General features: G+C 37.5%; 1 protein-coding gene across 2 annotated transcripts in view; it reads right to left on the reverse strand.

The window, feature by feature from the left end:
* PIK3C2G (phosphatidylinositol-4-phosphate 3-kinase catalytic subunit type 2 gamma) overlaps window positions 1–20,801 on the reverse strand; it is a 669,174-nt gene that overhangs the window by 489,478 nt on the left and 158,895 nt on the right. The window contains exon 1 of one of the 2 annotated variants that reach the window (XM_061417726.1): window positions 118–343. The exons of the other annotated variant lie outside the window; for it this stretch is intronic. The gene's annotated coding sequence lies outside the window, so the exon portion shown is untranslated. Of the gene's footprint in view, window positions 1–117; window positions 344–20,801 lie in introns of those variants that run through there. 2 annotated transcript variants of the gene reach the window in all.

Raw genomic sequence — 20,801 nt, forward strand, 5'->3', positions numbered from 1 at the left:
TATCCTCCCAACCCAGGAATTGAACCCAGGTCTCCCACAATGCAGGAAGATTCTTTACCAGCTGAGCCACATATACAGATAATATCTTATAACACAATGTACATCAGTATTACTTACCTTATTATTTCTTCTTTATTTTAATTGTATTTCTCGCCTCATTAGAAAGCAAACAGGGTGAACTCAGAAGCTCATTTCATGTTTAATGATTCACTACACATTTTGAAAGGAGTTTTGTTCACCCTTGATTTTATCTTATCAGTTGCTGTGCAAATAAAATTACATGTTCCCATACTTTGTTTGAGAACCTTCAATGATTGGCATGACCACCATCAAAAATAATTTTCTCCAATCTCTTCCGTTAACTCTTACTGTTGACACATTTAATTTATATGATTAAAAAGTTACCAGTAACAATCTAGCTATTTAATGCTCCCTCTTTCAATAACTTTCAATAACTTCCAAGGCCTGGACAGGGGCTCAAGGCTATAAAAGGACTTTTATAAAATTTTAAAGAAATTGTATTATTCTCTGAGATTCTCACTCTCTTTTTCTGTCACCCATATAAAATCTAAAAGTTTCATTGATAATTTAATGGAATTGGAATTAAAAGTGTGTGTTGTAGCTTTGTACTTATATTTCTTCCCTACAAGGAAATTATTGGATTCACTGTCTTTTAAAGAATAGAGTTCAGTCTAATGAATTAATTCTCAAAACTTTTTGCTCCCAAAAATATTTTATCCTCTTAAGAACTACTGAATAGCTTTTATTCATATAGTTTATATATATGTATGCATATGTGTATATAAAGACATCATATTAGAAATCATAATTGAGAACTATTTAAAATATATATATGTATTAATTTTTCTCTGAAGTTCTGTTTTTCAGCCAGATTGAGATGTAGCTGACATGTAACTTCAGGCAGAGTTAAGGTAGGCCACATGCTGATTTAATACATATATACTAAAAGACACTTGCTCCTTGGAAGAAAAGTTGTGACCAACCTATATAGTATATTAAAAAGCAGAGACATTATTTTGCCAACAAAGGTCCGTCTAATCAAAGCTATGGTTTTTCCTGAAGTCAGGTATGGATGTGAGAGTTGGACTATAAAGAAAGCTGAGCGCGGAAGAATTGATGCTTTTGAACTGTGATGCTGGAGGAGACTCTTGAGAGTCCCTTGGACTGCAAGGAGATCCAACCAGTCCATCCTAAGGGAAATCAGCCCTGAATATTCATTGGAAGGAATAATTTGGCCACCTGATGCAAAGGACTGACTCATTGGAAAAGACCCTAATGCTGGGAAAAATTGAAGGCAGGAAGAGAAGGGGATGACAGAGGACGAGATGGTTGGATGGCATCACCAATGCAGTGGACATGAGTTTGAGTAAACTCTGGGAGTTGGTGATGGACAGGGAGGCCTGGCATGCTGCAGTCCATGGGGTCACAAAGAGTCAGACACAACTGAGTGACTGAGTTGTACGGAACTGATACTGCAAAATGATTACTGCCTAGGGTTAGCTAAAACATGCAACATGTCACCTAATTGCTCTTTGTTTTCTGTGGTTAGAACATTTGAGATTTACTGTCTTAGATACTTTTAGGTATGTAATACAGTATTATAGTTAATAACTATCATGACTTGCTATATATTAGATTTCTAGAACACATGTATCTTATGATCAGAGGTATGGACCATATGATCAGTATCTCCCATTCCCCTGTCCTCCCCCTACCCAGAACCTGGTAAGCACCACTCTGCTGTCTGTTTTTGTGAGTTCAGATTTTTTAGATTCCGCATGCAAGTGATACCATACAGTATTTATCTTTTTCTGACTGACTCGTTTCATTTAGCATAATGCCCTCAAGGTTCATCTGTGTTGTCACAAATGACAGAATGTGCTTATTCACAGCTGAATAATATTTCACTATATATATATATATATACACACACATTATTATAATATGCATGTGTAATATATATCTATATATGTAAACCATGCCTTCTTTATCCTCCATTGATGGACATGAATATTGTTTTCCATGTCTTGGCTATTGTGAATAATGCTTTAGTAAATGTGAGAGTGTATATATCTCTTTGAGATTTTATTTTTATTTCTTTTGGATATATACCCAGAAGTGGGGTTGCTGAATCATATGGTATTTCTAGTTTTTTGAGGAAGTTCCATACTATTTTCTATAGTGGCTGTGCCAACTTCCATTCTCAACAAAAATGTACAAAGATTTCTTTCTATCCATATCCTCACCAAAATTTCTTATCCTGTCTTTTGTCCAGTTTTCCCCAAACCATTGTGTATTCTTGGCTTCTTTGTCATACATTAATTTACCATGTATGTGTGGGTTTATTTCTGCGCTCTCTGTTCTATGGATCTCTGTCTGTTTTTTATAACACTGTCATATTGTTTTGATTATTACACCTTTGTAGTATATTTTGATACCAGGATGTGTGATACCTCCAGCTTTTATTTTCTCTCCAAGATTGCTTAGCTATGTAGGGTCTTTCATGATTCCACATAGCTTTTAGACTTTTTGTTCAATTTCTGTAAAAAAGAACATCAAAATTTTGATCGAGATCACATTAACTCTCGATTGCTTTGATAGTATAGTCATTTTAACAGTATTAATTCTTCCAGTCCATGAGAGTGGAATATCTTTCCATTTATTTATGCATGCTTCAGTTTGTTCATCAGTGTCTTATTGTGTTAAATGTACAGATCTTTTGCCTTCTTGATTAAATGTTTTCCTAAATATTTTGTTCTTTTTGATGTTATTATAAACAGGGTTGTTTTTTATCTTCTTGATAGTTGTTGCTGTATAGAAAGACAGCTGGTTTTTGTATATTGATATTGTATTCTGCTAAACTACCTATTTTATTTATTAGTTCTAACAGTTTTTGGTATAGTCTTTTCATATAATCCCAATTCATTTTTCTTATCTAATTGCTCTGAATAGGACTTCTAGGACTATTTTGAATAAAAGTGATAAGAAGGGACATACTTATCTTGTTCATGAACTTAGAGTAAGGCTTTCAGATTTTTTAAACTCTTAACCTCTTAATTTTGGTTGCTTCACTTATGAAATCTATAAAATCTAAAGGATAAATGGTTTTTCATGTCCCTCAGAGTACTAAACATTGCATGAAATTTACTGTAATATGAGTTTGTTATACCTACATATTGTAGCTATTGTAACTTCATATTGTTTAAATATTGTTATTAGAAATGGGATTACACTAGGGTACAATTCTATTTCTCCATTTTTTATTTATTTAAAAAATTAGTTAGGGAAATTTATCCGTAAAATACTTTGAAACCTTCTTTAAAAAGTAGTAATAGCATTTTTGAGCTAATTGAATTATATTCCTAAGTAAGGATTTTTTAATTAAAAAGTAAGTCTTAAAAATTCTCTTTGTTGACAATGCACCTGTACCATTCTCTTTCATAGATCTGAGTAATAATCAGTTTATTTTTCCTTTTGTAGTATATTATAAAATACACATTGATTCAGAAGTATCATTTCAGGGCTTTTTATCAAGTTAAAAACCTATCCTTTGTTCCTATAAAGAATTGAATGTACTGAATAATATGGATTGTTCATCTGACTTCTTAGAAAAGACAAGAAAGCCCCAGTGGTATACTCTGAGAAGGTACAAAAACTAGGGTTAAAAGCTCTAGAGTTAAGGTGATCCTATGATTACTTTGGGACGTGAGTTTAAACAAACCTTGGAATAAGAATTGAATCCATTAAAAAAAAAAAAAAAACTCCCTGATGAGATGTATTAGATATACTCTGACTGCCAGTCTTGGGAGAAAAGAAGTTCAAAACTGTTCCTTTTAGTTAAGGGAAATGTCTCCTTGTGAGAAATCAAGACCCAAGGTCTGTGTCTTAGGTGAAATCAAGTATGATTAAAAGGCACCAACTGTGTGCCAAAGTCCTCAGTCTGAGATTAGCAAAAGTATTTGTCCTGGTCCAGAGATACCCTTGTAAACCTGTAACACTGCTCTAGAGCCACACTCTTATAATGTAATGCTGGGAGGAATTCAGTAGGGAAAAATTACAATCCTCACTACAAAGCAGCTTTAGATTAAAATAAATCACAACACAAGTGAATGAACAAAGTGTCATGAGTAAAGTATCAGTTCCAGCAAAAATAAGCCAGAATTTTGAGATAACAAAACTAAATGAAAATAATAAAATGAATCTGATGTGTTTAAAATGATTAAAGCAATAAAGTGTAAAACCTGTAAGGATAGGACAAAATACTGTAAGGTTAGACAAAATATAATAAAAATAGAAATTATGCACAGTACACATAATGTAGAAAAAACAGATTATGTATATATGTATATATATGTACACACATATCTTTTATACACACACACACACACACATATATGTATATATTTGTATTCAAGCCAGTGGCTCAGATGATAAAGAATCTACCTGCAGTGCAGGAGTCCCAGGTTCAATCCCTGGGGTAAGAAGATCCCCTAGGCTACCCACTCCAGACATGCAGTAGAGACTGAACAACAACAGCAAGAAAACAAGAAACAGAGATTCCGGGTTTAGATTAAAATGGAAAAATGTCCAGTTAAATATAAACTATAAATTACATCATGAAATTAGCTTAACAAGTATGTTTTGAGATCCTATTATGTGCCAAGCATTGTTCTAGATATTTCAGTACCTCACTGAGTCAAACATACAAATATTCCTGTGACCATGAAATGCAATTTCTAGTGGGAGAGAGAAAATAAACAGTAAGTACATTACAAAAAAGGTAGAAAATATGAACAATAAGCACAGAGAGTTTTAAGCTAAATAATATAAAAGATATATCAGCAGATACTTAGTGAAAGAACATTGTGATATCTGTATTAGTATGAGAAAAATGAAAGCCGGGAGGACAAGTGGCAGAGGAGCAGGCGGATGCGGAGTACATCACGCTCCATGGATACATCAGGAATACACCTTTAGACACAGAAGTACATGCAGAACACCAGCTGAGAGCAGAAAGGAGTACTTGATCAGTGGAAAAGAATATATAGAACCAGGCAAAACTCAGTAGGACAAAGGAAATAGGGGGAAAAACAGGAGTGTTAGTAGGACTGGACCTGCACTCGGTGGGTGGGGAATTGATGCAGGGGTTCGATACCCACTTAAGGGCAATTATCTGAGTCAGAGGAGAAACATTTAAGGCTGAGAGTGAAACAACTGATCTGTGGCAGCCTAAATGGAATTCGAATGAGACAGTCCTTGCACAGCCATACATAATTATTATTTGCCTGATTTTGTAATTGCCATTGATATGGGGTTCATCTTTGGTTTCTTGGTTTTTTGATATTTGTTTTACTCTCCCTTAATGCCATAACAAGTCACTTGTAGAATATTCATTTCTGACCAGAGATCAAACCTTGAACCTTTGGAGTGGGAGCACTGACTCCAAGACTCTAGACTCCCAGAGCACTAGCCCTCAGTTCAGTTCAGTTCAGTCGCTCAGCCGAGTCCGACTCTTTGTGACCCCATGAATTGCAGCACACCAGGCCTCCCTGTCCATCACCAAATCCCGGAGATCAATCAGACTCACGTCCAACGAGTCAGTGATGCCATCCAGCCATCTCATCCTCTGTCGTCCCCTTCTCCTCCTGCCCCATATCCCTCCCAGCATCAGAGTCTTTTCCAGTGAGTCAACTCTTTGCATGAGGTGGCCAAAATACTGGAGTTTCAGCTTCAACATCATTCCCTCCAAAGAAATCCCAGGGCTGATATCCTTCAGAATGGATTGGTTGGATCTCTTTGCAGTCCAAGTGACTCTCAAGAGTCTTCTCCAACACCACAGTTCAAAAGCATCAATTATTTGGTCCTCAGCCTTCTTCACAGTCCAACTCTCACATCCATACATGATGACAAGAAAAACCATAGCCTTGACTAGACGGACTTCTGTTGGCAAAGTAAGGTCTCTACTTTTGAATATGCTATCTAGGTTGGTCATAACTTTCCTTCCAAGGAGTAAGCGTCTTTTAATTTCATGGCTGCAGTCACCATCTGCAGTGACTTTGGAGCCCAGAAAAATAAAGTCTGACACTGTTTCCACTGTTTCCCCATCTATTTCCCATAAAGTGATGGGACCAGATGCCATGAACTTCGTTTTCTAAATGTTGAGCTTTAAGACAACTTTTTCACTCTCTTCTTTCACTTTCATCAAGAGGCTTTTTAGTTCCTCTTCACTTTCTGCTATAAGGGTGATGTCATCTGCATATCTGAGGTTATTGACATTTCTCCTGGCAATCTTGATTCCAGCTTGTGCTTCTTCCAATCCAGCATTTCTCATCATGTATTCTGCATACAAGTTAAATAAGCAGGATCACAATATACAGCCTTGATGTACTCCTTTTCCTCCAGTCTGTTGTTCCATGTCCAGTTCTAACTGTTGCTTCCTGACCTGCATATAGGTTTCTCAAGAGGCAGGTCAGGTGGTCTGGTATTTCCATCTCTTTCAGAATTTTCCACAGTTTATTGTGATCCATGCAGACAAAGGCTTTGGCATAGTCAATAAAGCAGAAATAGATGTTTTTCTGGAACTCTCTTGCTTTTTTGATGAGCCAGCGGATGTTGGCAATTTGATCTCTGGTTCCTTTGCCTGTTCTAAAACAAGCTTGAACATCTGGAAGTTCACGGTTCATGTATTGCTGAAGCCTGGCTTGGAGAATTTTGAGCATTACTTTACTAGCATGTGAGATGAGTGCAATTGTGCAGTAGTTTGAGCATTCTTTGGCATTGCCTTTCTTTGGGATTGGAATGAAAACTGACCTTTTCCAGTCCTGTGACCACTGCTGAGTTTTCCAAATTTGCTGGCATATTGAATGTAGTACTTTCACAGCATCATCTTTCAGGATTTGAAATAGCTCAACTGGAATTCCATCACCTCCACTAGCTTTGTTCATAGTGATGCTTTCTAAGGCCCACTTGACTTTGCATTCCAGGATATCTGGCTCTAGGTCAGTGATCACACTATCGTGATTATCTGGGTTGTGAAGATCTTTCTTGTACAGTTCTTCTGTGTATTCTTGCCACCTCTTCTTAATATCTTCTGCTTCTGTAAGGTCCATACCATTTCTGTCCTTTATCGAGCCCATCTTTGCATGAAATGTTCCCTTGGTATCTCTAATTTTCTTGAAGAGACCTCTAGTCTTTCCCATTCTGTTGTTTTCCTCTATTTCTTTGCATTGATTGCTGAGGAAGGTTTTTTTTACCTCTTCTTGCTATTCTTTGGAACACTGCATTCAGATGCTTATATCTTTCCTTTTGTCCTTTGCTTTTTGCTTCTCTTCTTTTCACAGCTATTTGTAAGGCCTCCCCAGACAGCCATTTTGATTTTTTGCATTTCTTTTCCATGGGGATGGTCTTTCCCATTCTGTTGTTTTCCTCTATTTCTTTGCATTGATTGCTGAGGAAGGCTTTCTTATCTCTTCTTGCTATTCTTTGGAACACTGCATTCAGATGCTTATATCTTTCCTTTTCTTCTTTGCTTTTCACAGCTATTTGTAAGGCCTCCCCAGACAGCCATTTTGCTTGTTTGCATTTCTTTTTCATGGGGATGGTCTTGATCCCTGTCTCCTGTACAGTGTCACGAACCTCATTCCATAGTTCATCAGGCACTCTATCAGATCTAGGCCCTTAAATCTATTTCTCACTTCCACCGTATAATCATAAGGGATTTGATTTAGGTCATACCTGAATGGTCTAGTGGTTTTCCCTACTTTCTTCAATTTAAGTCTGAATTTGGCAATAAGGAGTTCATGATCTGAGCCACAGTCAGCTCCTGGTCTTATTTTTGTTGACTGTATAGAGCTTCTCCATCTTTGGCTGCATAGAATATAATCAATCTGATTTCGGTGTTGACCATCTAGTGATGTCCATGTGTAGAGTCTTCTCTTGTGTTTGTCCATCACCAATTCCTGGTGTTTACCCAAACTCATGTCCATCGAGTCGGTGATGCCATCCAGCCATCTCATCCTCTGTTGTCCCCTTCTCCTCCTGCCCCCAATCCCTCACAGCATCAGGGTCTTTTCCAATGAGTCACCTCTTTGCATGAGGTGGCCAAAGTACTGGAGTTTCAGCTTTAGCATCATTCATTCCAAAGAAATCCCAGGGCTGATCTCCTTTAGAATGGACTGGTTGGATCTCCTTGCAGTCCAAGGGACTCTCAAGAGTCTTCTCCAACACCACAGTTCAAAAGCATCATTTCTTTGGCGTTCAGCTTTCTTCACAGTCCAACTCTCACACCCATACATGACTACTGGAAAAACCATAGCCTTGACTAGATGGAACTTTGTTGGCAAAGTAATGTCTCTGCTTTTTAATATGCTATCTAGGTTGGTCATAACTTTCCTTTCAAAGAGTAAGCATCTTTTAATTTCATGGCTGAAGTCACCATCTGCAGTGATTTTGTAGCCCCAAAGAATAAAATCAGCCACTGTTTCTCCATCTATTTGCCATGAAGTGATGGGACTGGATGCCAAGAACTTAGTTTTCTGAATGTTGAGCTTTAAGCCAACTTTTTCACTTTCATCAAGAAGCTTTTTAGTTCCTCTTCACTTTCTAGCACCTCACTACATAAGACAAACACAAACAGACTTAAAAGGAGAAATTGACAGTAACAAAATAACAGTAGGAGACTTTAACACCCCACTCACACAAATGGACAGATCATCAAAACAGAAAATTCATAAGGAAACACAAATCTTAAAGGATAACATTAGATGAGATGGATCTCATTGATATTTTCAGAACATTCCATCCAAATTCAGAAGAACATCTTTTCTAGTGCACACTGAATATTCTCCAGGATAGACCACATTTTGGGTCACAAATCAAACCTCAGTAAATTTAAGAAAATTGAAATCATATCACGCATCTTTTCTGACTTCAATGCTATGAGACTAGATATCGATTACAAGAAAAAAAAAAAAAAAACTGTAATGAGTCACCAGTCCAGGTTCAATGCTCGATACTGGATGCTTGGGGCTGGTGTACTGGGACGACCCAGAGGGATGGTACAGGGAGGGAGGATGGTTCAGGATGGGGAACACATGTATACCTGTGGTGGATTCATGTTGATATGTGGCAAAACCAATACAATATTGTAAAGTTAAAAAAAAAAAAGAAAAGAAATATCTAACTACATTAAAAAAAAAACTGTAAGAAATACAAACATGGAGATTAAACAACACAACTTTAAATAACCAATGGGTTACTGAAAAATTTCTATAAACAAATGACAATGAGAACACAACAACTCAAAACCTATGGGATGCAGCAAAAGCAGTTCTAAGAGGGAGAAAGTGAAGTAGCTCAGTCGTGTCCGACTCTTTTCAACCCCATGGACTGTAGCCTACCAGGCTCCTCCGTCCATGGAATTTTCCAGGCAAGAATACTGGAATGGGTTGCCGTTTCCTTCTGCAAGGGATCTTCCGGACCCAGGGATCGAACCCAGGTCTCCCGTATTGCAGGCAGATACTTTACCTTTATTGCAGTACAATACTACCTCAAGAAACAAGAAAAACATCAAATAGACAGCCTAACTTTACACCTAAAGCAACTGGAAAAAGAACAAAAACATTCCAAAATTAGTAGAAGGAAAGAAATTATAAAGATCTGAGCAAAAATAAATGAAAAATAAATAAACAAAGTAAAGATTAATAAAACTAAAAACTGGTTCTTTGAGAAGATAAACAAAATTGACAAACCCTTGGCCAGACCCACCAAGAAAAAAAGAAAGAAAAATCAAATCAACAAAATTAGAAATGAAAAAAGAGAGGTTACAACAGACAATGCAGAAATACAAAGGATTATGAGACTATTATGAACAACTATATGGCAATAAAATAGATAACCTGGAAGAAATGGATAGATTCTTAAAAAAGGTCAATCTTCTAAGACTGAACAAGGAAGAAATAGAAATTATGAACATCCCAATTACAAGCACTGAAATTGAACCTATGATCAAAAATCTCCCAAAAACCAAAAGCCCAGGACCAGATGGCTTCACAGGAGAATTCTATCAAACGTTTAGAGAAGAGCTAATGCCTGTCCTTCTAAAGCTCTTTCAAAAACTGCAGAGGAAGGAAAACTGCCAAACTCATTCTACAAGGCCACCATCACCCTGATACCAAAACCAGACAAAGAAAACACAAAATAAGAAAACTAAAGCAAGAGAGTTCCAGAAAAACATCTATTTCTGCTTTATTGACTATGCCAAAGCCTTTGACCGTATGTATCACAATAAACTGTAGAAAATTCTGAAAGAGATGGGAATACCAGACCACCTGACCTGCCTCTTGAGAAACCTATATGCAGGTCAGGAAGCAACAGTTAGAACTGGACATGGAACAACAGACTGGTTCCAAATAGGAAAAGGAGTAGGTAAAGGCTGTGTATTGTGACCCTGCTTATTTAACTTATATGCAGAATACATCATGAGAAATATTGGGCTGGAAGAAGCACAAGCTGGAATCAAGATTGCCAAGAGAAATATCAATAACCTCAGATATGCAGATGACACCACCCTTATTGCAGAAAGTGAAGAGGAACTAAAAAGCCTCTTGATGAAAGTGAAAAAGGAGAGTGAGAAAGTTGGCTTAAAGCTCAACATTCAGAAAACAAAGATCATGGCATCTGGTCCTATCACTTCATGGGAAATAGATTGGGAAACAGTGGAAACAGTGTCAGATTTTATTTTTGGAGGCTCCAAAGTCACTGCAGATGGTGATTGCAGCTATGAAATTAAAAGACACTTACTCCTTGGAAGGAAAGTTATGACCAACCTAGATAGCATATTCAAAAGCAGAGACATTACTTTGCCAACAAAGGTCCATCAAGACAAAGCTATGGTTTCTCCAGTAGTCATGTATGAATGTGAGAATTGGACTGTGAAGAAAGCTGAGCACCGAAGAATTGATGCTTTTGAACTGTGGTGTTGGAGAAGACTCTTGAGAGTCACTTGGACTGCAAGAAGATCCAGCCAGTCCATTCTAAAGGAGATCAGTCCTGGGTGTTCTTTGGAAGAAATGATGCTAAAGCTGAAACTCCAGTACTTTGGCCACCTCATGCAAAGAGTTGACTCATTGGAAAAGACTCTGATGATGGGAGGGATTGGGGGCAGGAGGAGAAGGGGACCACAGAGGATAAGATGGCTGGATGGCATCACCGACTAGACATGAGTCTGAGTGAACTCCGGGAATTGGTGATGGACAGGGAGGCCTGGTGTGCTGCAGTTCATGGGGTCGCAAAGAGTCGGACATGACTGAGTGACTGAACTGAACTGATAGGCTAATATCACTGATGAACATAGATGCAAAAATCTTCAACAAAATTTTGGAAAACAGAATTCAGCAACACATCAAAAGCTCATACATCATGATCAAGTTAGGTTTACTTGAGGGATGCAAGGATTCTTCAATATACAGAAATCAGTATGATATACCATATTAACATATGGAAAGATAATAATCACATGATCATCTCAATAGATGCAGAACAATCCTTTGACAAATTCAGCATCTATTTATGATTAAAACTCTTTAAAAATGGGCATAGAAGGAAACTACATTAACATAGTAAAGGCCATATATGATAAGCCTACAGCAAACATTATTCTCAACGGCGAAAAACTGAAAGCATTCTCTCTAAGATCAGGAACTATGTTATTCAACATAGTTTTGAAAGTCCTAGCTATAGCAATCAGAGAAGAAAAAGAAACAAAAGGAATCCAGATCAGAAAAGAAGTAAAGCTGTCACTGTTGGCAGATGATACAATACTGTACATAGAAAACCCTAAAGATAGTATCAGAAAATTACTAAATCTAATCAGTGAATTTAGCAAAGTTGCAGGAGACAAAATCAATACACAGAAATCACTTGTATTTCTATATATTAATGAAAAATCAGAAAGAGAAATTAAGGAATCAATCCCACTCACCACTGCAACAAAAAGAATTAAATATCTAGGAATAAACTTACCTAAGGAGACAAAAGAACTGTACACAGAAAATTATAAGACACTGATGAAATAAATCAAAGATGACATAAACAGAGAGATATTCCATGTTCCTGGGTAGGAAGACTCAATCCTGTGAAAATGACTATACTATCAAACACAGTCTACACAGATTCAACATAATCCCTGTAAAATTACCAATGGCATTTTCCACAGAACCAGAACAAAAATTTCATAATTCATATGGAAACACAAAATACCTCAAATAGCCAGGGCAGTCTTGAGAAAAAGAATGGAACTGGAGGAATCAGCTTTCTGACTTCAGATTATACTACAAAGCTACAGTCATCAAGACAGTATGGTCTTGGCACAAAAACAGAAATATAGACCAATGGAACAAGATAGAAAGCCCAAAAATAAACCCATGCATCTATGGATACCTTATTTTTGACAAAGGAGGCAAGAATATACAATGGGGCAAAGACAGCCTCTTCAATAAATGGTGCTGGGAAAACTGCACAGCTACATGTATAAGAATGAAATTAGAACACTTCCTAACACCATAACACAAAGATAAACTCAAAATGGATTAAAGACCTAAATGTAAGACCAGAAACTATAAAACTCTTAGAGGAAAACATAGGCAGAACACTTGATGACATAAATCAAAACAAGATCTCTATAACCCACTTCCTAGAATAATGTAAATAAAAACAAAAGTAAACAAGTGGGACCTGATTAAACTTAAACGCTATTGCACAGCAAAGGAAACTATAAGCAAGGTGAAAAGAAAACCCTCAGAATAGGAGAAAATAATAGCAAATGAAACAGCTGACAAAGGATAAATTTCCAAAATATACAAGCAGCTCATACAACTCAATACCAGAAAAACAACCCAAACAAAAAGTGGGAAAAAGATCTAAACAAACATTTCTCCAAAGAAGACATATAGATGGCTAACAAACACATGAAAAGGTGCTCAACATTGCTCATTATTAGAGAAATGCAAATCAAAACTACAAGGAGCTATCACCTCACACTGGCCAGAATGGCCCTCATCAAAATGTCTACAAACAGTAAATTCTGGAAAGGGTGTGGAGAAAAGGGAACACTCTTACACTGTTGGTGGAAATGTAAATTGAGACAGCCACTATGGAAGACAATATTGGAGATTCTTCAAAATATTAGGAATAAAACCACCATATGACCCAGCAATGCCACTCCGAGGCATATACCCTGAGGAAACCAAAATTGAGACACATGAATCCCATGGTTCATTGCAGCACTATTTATAATAGCTAAAAAATGGAAGCAACTAGATGCCCATTGACAGATGAATGGATAAAGAAGTTGTGGTATATATACACAATGGAATATTACTCAGCCATAAGAAGGAATGCATTTGAGTGAGTTCTAATGAGGTGGCACCTATTTTACAGAGTGAAGTTAGCCAGAAAGAGAAAGATAAATACATTGTTTTAAGACATATATACAGAATCTAGAAAAATGGTACTGAATAATTTATTTACGGGGCAACAATGGAGAAACAGACATAGAGAATAGACTAATAGACATGGGGAGAAGGGAGGAGAGGGTGAGATGTATGGAAAGAGTAACATGGAAACTTACATTACCATATATAAAATAGATAGCCAATGGGAATTTGCTGTATGGCTCCAGAAACTCAAACAGGGCTCTATATCAACCTAGAGGATTGGGATGGGGAGGGAGATGGGAGGCATTTTCAAAAGGAAGAGGCTATATGTATATCTATGGCTGATTCATGTTGAGGTTTGACACAAAACAGCAAAATTCTGCAAAGCAATTATCCTTCAATTAAAAAAAAAGCATTAAGAAAAAAAAACTGAAAGCCAAACTATTACTAGTGAATAAAGATATTAGTCAAGGCTATGGTTTTTCCTGTGGTCATGTATGGATGTGAGAGTTGAACTGTAAAGAAAGCTGAGTGCTGAAGAATTGATGCTTTTGAACTGTGGTGTTGGAGAAGACTCTTGAGAGTCCCTTGGACTGCAAGGAGATCCAACCAGTCCATTCTGAAGGAGATCAGCCCTGGGATTTCTTTGGAAGGAATGATGCTGAAGCTGAAACTCCAGTACTTTGGCCACCTCATGCGAAGAGTTGACTCATTGGAAAAGACTCGGATGCTGGGAGGGATTGAGGGCAGGAGGAGAAGGGGATGACAGAGGATGAGATGGTTGGATGGCATCACTGACTCAGTGGACGTGTGTTTGGATAGACTCTGGCAGTTGGTGATGGACAGGGAGACCTGGCATGCTGTGGTTCATGGGGTCACAAAGAGTCGGATACGACTGAGTGGCTGAACTGATACTGATTCCTATTACCTATTTCTTACAGTCGTTAAGGTTTTCAACCTTTTCGGTTACGACTGAGAAGGCTGCACCAGTGTCTATGAGAAATTTTATCAAGTGGTCCGCCATTTCAGTGACCACCTGAGTCTTGGCGTTAGTTATGTAGGTGGCGTCTCTAAGGCAGAGCCACTTTAGGCATTGGACCCCATCAATCTTTAGATGGTGAAACCATCAAAGGCAGAGGGGCCCCTGCCATACTGGCATCTGGGCCATTCCCTCTGCCAATGACCTGGCTGTTTGCAAAGGAAGTATCAATCACAGTCTTTACTCCAGTGTCCCTTCTGTCCACACAGGGCACACTGATTTTGCCTGGGTACCCATGGGCCTTGTGGTCTACCGTGGCCAAACTGGCCCAGAAATCCTGGTCTCTTTGGTGGTCTTTGAGTGGACAAAGACTTTGTCATCATTTGGGTTTTTTTCTTTATCTCTCTGTGTTCATTCCACCTTTTTGGCCATATCCCTATTATTAAAAACCAAATAAGCCAATTGTAGCAAGTCATTCATAGGGATCTGATGACCATCAGTTTTTTGAATTTTGTGTCTGATGGCTGGAGCAGACTGCACTATGAAATATATGCTCAAAAGGGTCTGTCCCTTGGCTAAGGAGGGATCCACATTTGTATACTTTTTAAAAGCCTAGCACATGCAAAGAGCATATGCTAGGGACCATTAACTTACCGAGCTCACTGGCAGGATGTGGGTCTCATGCTACCATTGTTTGAACATTTTGGGACATGTCCCGTGCTTCTGTTGCATGGTTTTGTTGCTAATCAAGCCTGCTGCATTTTGTGGTTAAGCAAAGTGGCTTTCTTAAGTGATTATTAGCCTATAGAATATAGCTTTAAAAATATATATGTATAGCTATAAAAATATAGCAATATTTTTTACTTGCAGTCTCCTAGTGAAATTAACTATTTAATCACCCACTTTGTCCTTTTACTCTGTCCTAGTAATACACATAGGAGCAAATGTAACAAAAGATGGAATCTTTACAGAGAAAGCAGTTAGTACTGAAGAACATAAAACAGCACATAGTAACTGGGGGCGTTATCACTGTCATGGATGTAAAGATTCAGTATCTTAAATTTAGCAGTCCTCCTCAAATTAAACTATTAAGTGAGTGTGATGCTTATTTAAAATCTCAACATATTCTTTCATGAAACATGATAAGCTCTTCTACAGATCATTGGGATGGGCAAAAGAACAAGATTGGCTAATATAATTTCAAAAGTAAGAGCAGTATAAGAAAAACTTAACCCTCTAGTCTCTAGAATCATTATACATGACAGGAACTTAAAAGGTATGCTATTTGAATAGAGTTTAACAAATAAGACAATGGACAGGGAGGCCTGGCGTGCTGCGGCCCATGGGGTCGCAAAGAGTTGGACACGACTGAGTGACTGAACTGAACTGATGTGCATATAGAGGGCTTCCCCAGTGGCACTAGTAGTAAAGAACTGGCCTGCCAATGCAGGAGACATAAGAGACCTGGGTTCGATCCCTGGGTTGGGAAGATCCCATGGAGGAGGGCATAGCAACCCTCTCCAGTGTTCTTGCCTGGAGAAAACCCATGGACAGAGGAGCCTGGTGGGCTACAGTCCATGGGGTTGCAGAGTTGGACAGGTCTGAAGTGGCTGAGCACACGCACATGTGCATAAATAATGTAGTGACATTACAAATCCATTTACTTTTAATATATGTCTTTATACTTAAAGTGAATTTCTTATCGATAACATACACTGTGTCTTGTTTTCTGATTCACTCAGACAATCTGTCTTTTAATTGGTGCATTTAGATGATTGGGCTTCCCTTGTGGCTCAGCTGGTAAAGAATCTGCCTGCAATGCCATAGACCTGGGTTTGATCCCTGGTTGGGAAGATCCCCTGGAGAAGAGAAAGGCTACCCACTCCAGTATTCTGGCTTAGAGAATTCCATGGACTATACAGTCCATGGGATTGCAGGAGTCGGACATGACTGAGTGACTTTCATTCAGTTCAGTTCAATTCAGTCGCTCAGTCTGTCTGACTCTTTGTGACCCCATGAATCGCAGCATGCCAGGCCTACCTGTCCATCACCAATTCCCGGAGTTCACTGAGACTCATGTCCATCGAGTTTGTGATGCCATCCAGCCGTCTCATCCTCTGTTGTCCCCTTTTCCTCCTGCCCCCAATCCCTCCCAGCATCAGAGTCTTTTCCAATGAGTCAACTCTTCACATGAGGTGGCCAAAGTACTGGAGTTTCAGCTTTAGCATCATTCCCTCCAAAGAACACCCAGGACTGATCTCCTTTAGAATGGACTGGTCGGATCTCCTTGCAGTCCAAGGGACTCTCAAGAGTCTTCTCCAACACGACAGTTCAAAAGCATCAATTCTCCAGCGCTCAGCTTTCTTCACAGTCCAACTCTCACATCCATACATGACCACTGGAAAAATCATAGCCTTGACTAGATGGACCTTTGTTGGCAAAGTAATGTCTCTGCTTTTCAATATGCTGTCTAGGTCGGTCATAACTTTCCTTCCAAGGAGTGTCTTTTATTTCATGGCTGCAATCACCATCTGCAGTGACTTTGGAGCCTCCAAAAATAAAGTCTGACACTGTTTCCACTGTTTCCCCATCTATTTCCCATGAAGTGATGGGACCAGATACCATGATCTTCGTTTTCTGAATGTTGAGTTTTAAGCCAACTTTTTCATTCTCCTCTTTGACTTTACTCAAGAGGCTCTTCAGTTCCTCATCACTTTCTGCCATAAGGGTGGTGTCATCTGCATATCTGAGGTTATTGATATTTCTCCTGGCAATCTTGATTCCAGCTTGGGCTTCTTCCAGACCAGCGTTTCTCATGATGTACTCTGCATAGAAGTTAAATAAGCAGGGTGACAGTATACAGCCTTGACGTACTCCTTTTCCTATCTGGAACCAGTCTGTTGTTCCATGTCCAGTTCTAACTATTGCTTCCTGACCTGCATATAGGTTTCTTAAGAGGCAGTCATGTGGTCTGGTATTCCCATCTCTTTCAGAATTTTCCAGTTTGTTGTGATCCACACAGTCAAAGGCTTTGGCATAGTCAATAAAGCAGAAATAGATGTTTTTCTGGAACTCTCTTGCCTTTTCTATGAGCCAGCGGATGTTGGCAATTTGATCTCTGGTTCCTTTGCCTTTTCTAAAACCAGCTTGAACATCTGGAATTTCATGGTTCATGTATTGCTGAAGCTTGGCTTGGAGAATTTTGAGCATTACTTTACTAGCATGTGAGATGAGTGCAATTGTGTGGTAGTTTGAGCATTCTTTGGCATTGCCTTTCTTTGGAATTGGAATGAAAATTGACCTTTCCAGTCCTGTGGCCACTGCTGAGTTTTCTAAATTTGCTGGCATATTGAGTGCAGCACTTTCACAGCATCATCTTTCAGGATTTGAAATAGTTCAACTGGAATTCCATCACCTCCACTAGCTTTATTCATAGTGATGCTTTCTAAGGCCCACTTGACTTCACATTCCAGAATGTCTGGCTCCAGGTGAGTGATCACACCATCGTGATTATCTTGGTCATGAAGATCTTTTTTGTACAGTTCTTCTGTGTATTCTTGTCACCTCTTCTTAATATATTCTGCTTCTGTTAGGTCCATACCATTTCTGTCCTTTATCGAGCCCATCTTTGGATGAAATGTTCCCTTGGTATCTCGTCTAACTCAATGAAACTAAGCCATGCCATGTGGGGCCACTGATGACGGGCGGATAATGGTGGAGAGGTCTGACAGAATGTGTTCCACTGGAGAAGGGAATGGCAAACCACCTCTTCAAGAAAATGAGAGATACCAAGAGAACATTTCATGCAAAGATGGAAATTAGAGAATGTCATTAGATCATTGATATTCTGTGTAATTATTGACATAGTTGGGTTTATCTACCCTGTTTCTTAGTGTTTTCTTTCTGTTGTCCTTTGCTTTGTTCTTATTTTTGTTTTATTCTCCTTTTCTTCTTTTTGTGGTTTCTGGCATTAAATTTTAAGAGAAAAATTTCAACTCTTTTATTGCTATTTTAGTAAATTACTGAAAGAAATTTGCTTTCTGATTTGTCTTTTCCTCCAAGGTTTCAAATGCAGAAAATAATTATGGTGGTGGCTGACAATGGTGAGTGAGGTAAAAAGCAGTGAAATCATTAAATATGAATTCCCTTTTCCCTGCATTGTCCTCAGTGCCTAGGATGTTAAAATAGTGAAAGCAATTTTGATGATAATGACAATAAATCATGTGAAATAATCATTATGCATTCTCTAAAATTAAGAAAGTATAAATATTCAAATGACAAGAATAAGGCACCTAATTTTTCATTTCCTGTACTTATTACCTGTTTTTAACTTGTTAACATTTTGTGATGTTAAATGGGATTTACTATCTATATAACCTAGTGCTTTAGAGTCCCCCGTTTCAGTTTGTTTTCAATGATTAATAATTCTTGTTTAGAATTTTGCCTAATTTCAGTGATACTAACTTAAGAATATAGCTCTACTTACACCAGCTTCTAAAGAATTGCCAAAAGAAATACCACAGAGGAAAAGGAATAATGATGTCACAAATTTAGATCCCTAATCTCAGCCCTTTACTTGTTCCTGGAATTAAACTTACCTTAAAATAACATATCATATATTTTAGAATATATCAAGAATATAAATATGTAAGTAAAGATTCACAGTTAGCCTAAAATATTAAAAAGCATTTGTTTGTTGACATTTTTGTTATGAATATAGTGTTGCTTTTCAGCACTAAATTTAAACTATTTAAGTATATTTTAATTATCTGGGTAGGATTAATATGTTAATTTACTACAAGTGTGTATTTAAATTAATCATTTTCATATCGTTTCATTTTCCCTGCCTTTCAAATTCCTGTGAAATTCCTCTGGAGGGCAGTATTATCATAACTAATACAATTAGCTCCAGCTGGCTGTGACAGGGAAGCAGTGCATCTTGGCTGCTTCTTGCTTACCTATTTCAGATCTTAATGTTCAGCATGACTTTAACTTTTTCACCTCCTTAAGGGAAAACAAAACAAAACAACTCTTCCATCTATATCTTTTGAAGATTATAGAAGTTATCCCCAGTCACATTACACCCTATTCAAAAGCAAATGCCATTTCTGCTCTACTTATTACTTCTAAAACACCCTGGAAAGTGAATGAGGTGCTAGTGTGAAGTGTGAGTTCTGCATGGGATTTTTTTTTTCCTAACTGCTTTAATAAAATATAAATAAAAGTTTGCATGTGTGCATGTGTTCTCAGTCACTTCAGTCATGTTCAATTCATTGCAACCCTAAAGACTGTAACCCTCCAGGCTCCTCTGTCCATGGCAAGAATACTGGAGTAGGTTGCCATGCCCTCCTCCACAGGATCTTCCCGACCCAGGGATCAAACCTCGGTCTTCTGCATTGCCTGTGATTCTTTATCACTAGTGCCACCTGGGAAGCCCAGGGGTTTGAGTAGCAGTATAGAAATCAGCTAAGCGTAAGGTCTCATCCAAATTTAATTTTCTTTCACATAATCTTTTTCTCACTCAATGAGAATTCAAGGTAAAACCAAATTAAAAAAAAAAAAAACTCTTTAGAGGTCAAAGTCGGTTTCATGTTTTTATGTCTTTAGAGAATACATGCTATTTTAGGAAAATGAAGCCACTCAGAAACCTGTATTTGAGGACTATAACTTTGATAATCAGTTCATTAAATAATTTATGTGATCCCACTCAGAATTCTAATTGAAAAGGAATTCATTGCATTGAAAGTCAATTGAGATAATTACCTATATAAATAACACTGAGTCACTGAACTGTTTGTACTATTCTCTTTTAAAAAAATATATTTGAATACTTTGTGTTTTTGAATCTTTATCATTTGCTGCCTAAATAAAAAAAGTTGTTTGAACATTTCATAAGTTTCTAAATTACAATCAGAAGTTAAATATTACCTTCTAGATAATGAAAGTTTTCAGAAATACTTTCATTTTAATGATGTATTATATAGAAATGTAGCAACTATAAATTTGATGTTAAGAAACAAAGTAATGCATATAGGAAGTAATTTTATTTTTTTTGCTCTGCCTATCTATTTTTTTAGATTCTATTTTGTGCTTTTAAGATGCTTAGTCAGCAATTTATTGGTTGTCTGGGTTAATAGAATGGTTAAAAAAAAAAAAAGAAAAGAAGAAGGAAATTCAAATCTAGATAGAATCTTCTGGCTAGTACATGATATTAATTTTACATACATAATATTGTTTTAAATCAAAGTTTTAGAATATGAAAATAATAGTGAACCGTTTTAGAATATGAAGATAATAGTGAACCGTTATTAAGGTCCACCCAACTGCCCTCCATACTTCTAGAAAAATCTTTCTCTCCCTTTTGGAGT

The sequence above is a fragment of the Bos javanicus genome, chromosome 5 (genome assembly GCF_032452875.1).
Source record: "Bos javanicus breed banteng chromosome 5, ARS-OSU_banteng_1.0, whole genome shotgun sequence".
NCBI classification, from domain to species: domain Eukaryota; kingdom Metazoa; phylum Chordata; class Mammalia; order Artiodactyla; family Bovidae; genus Bos; species Bos javanicus.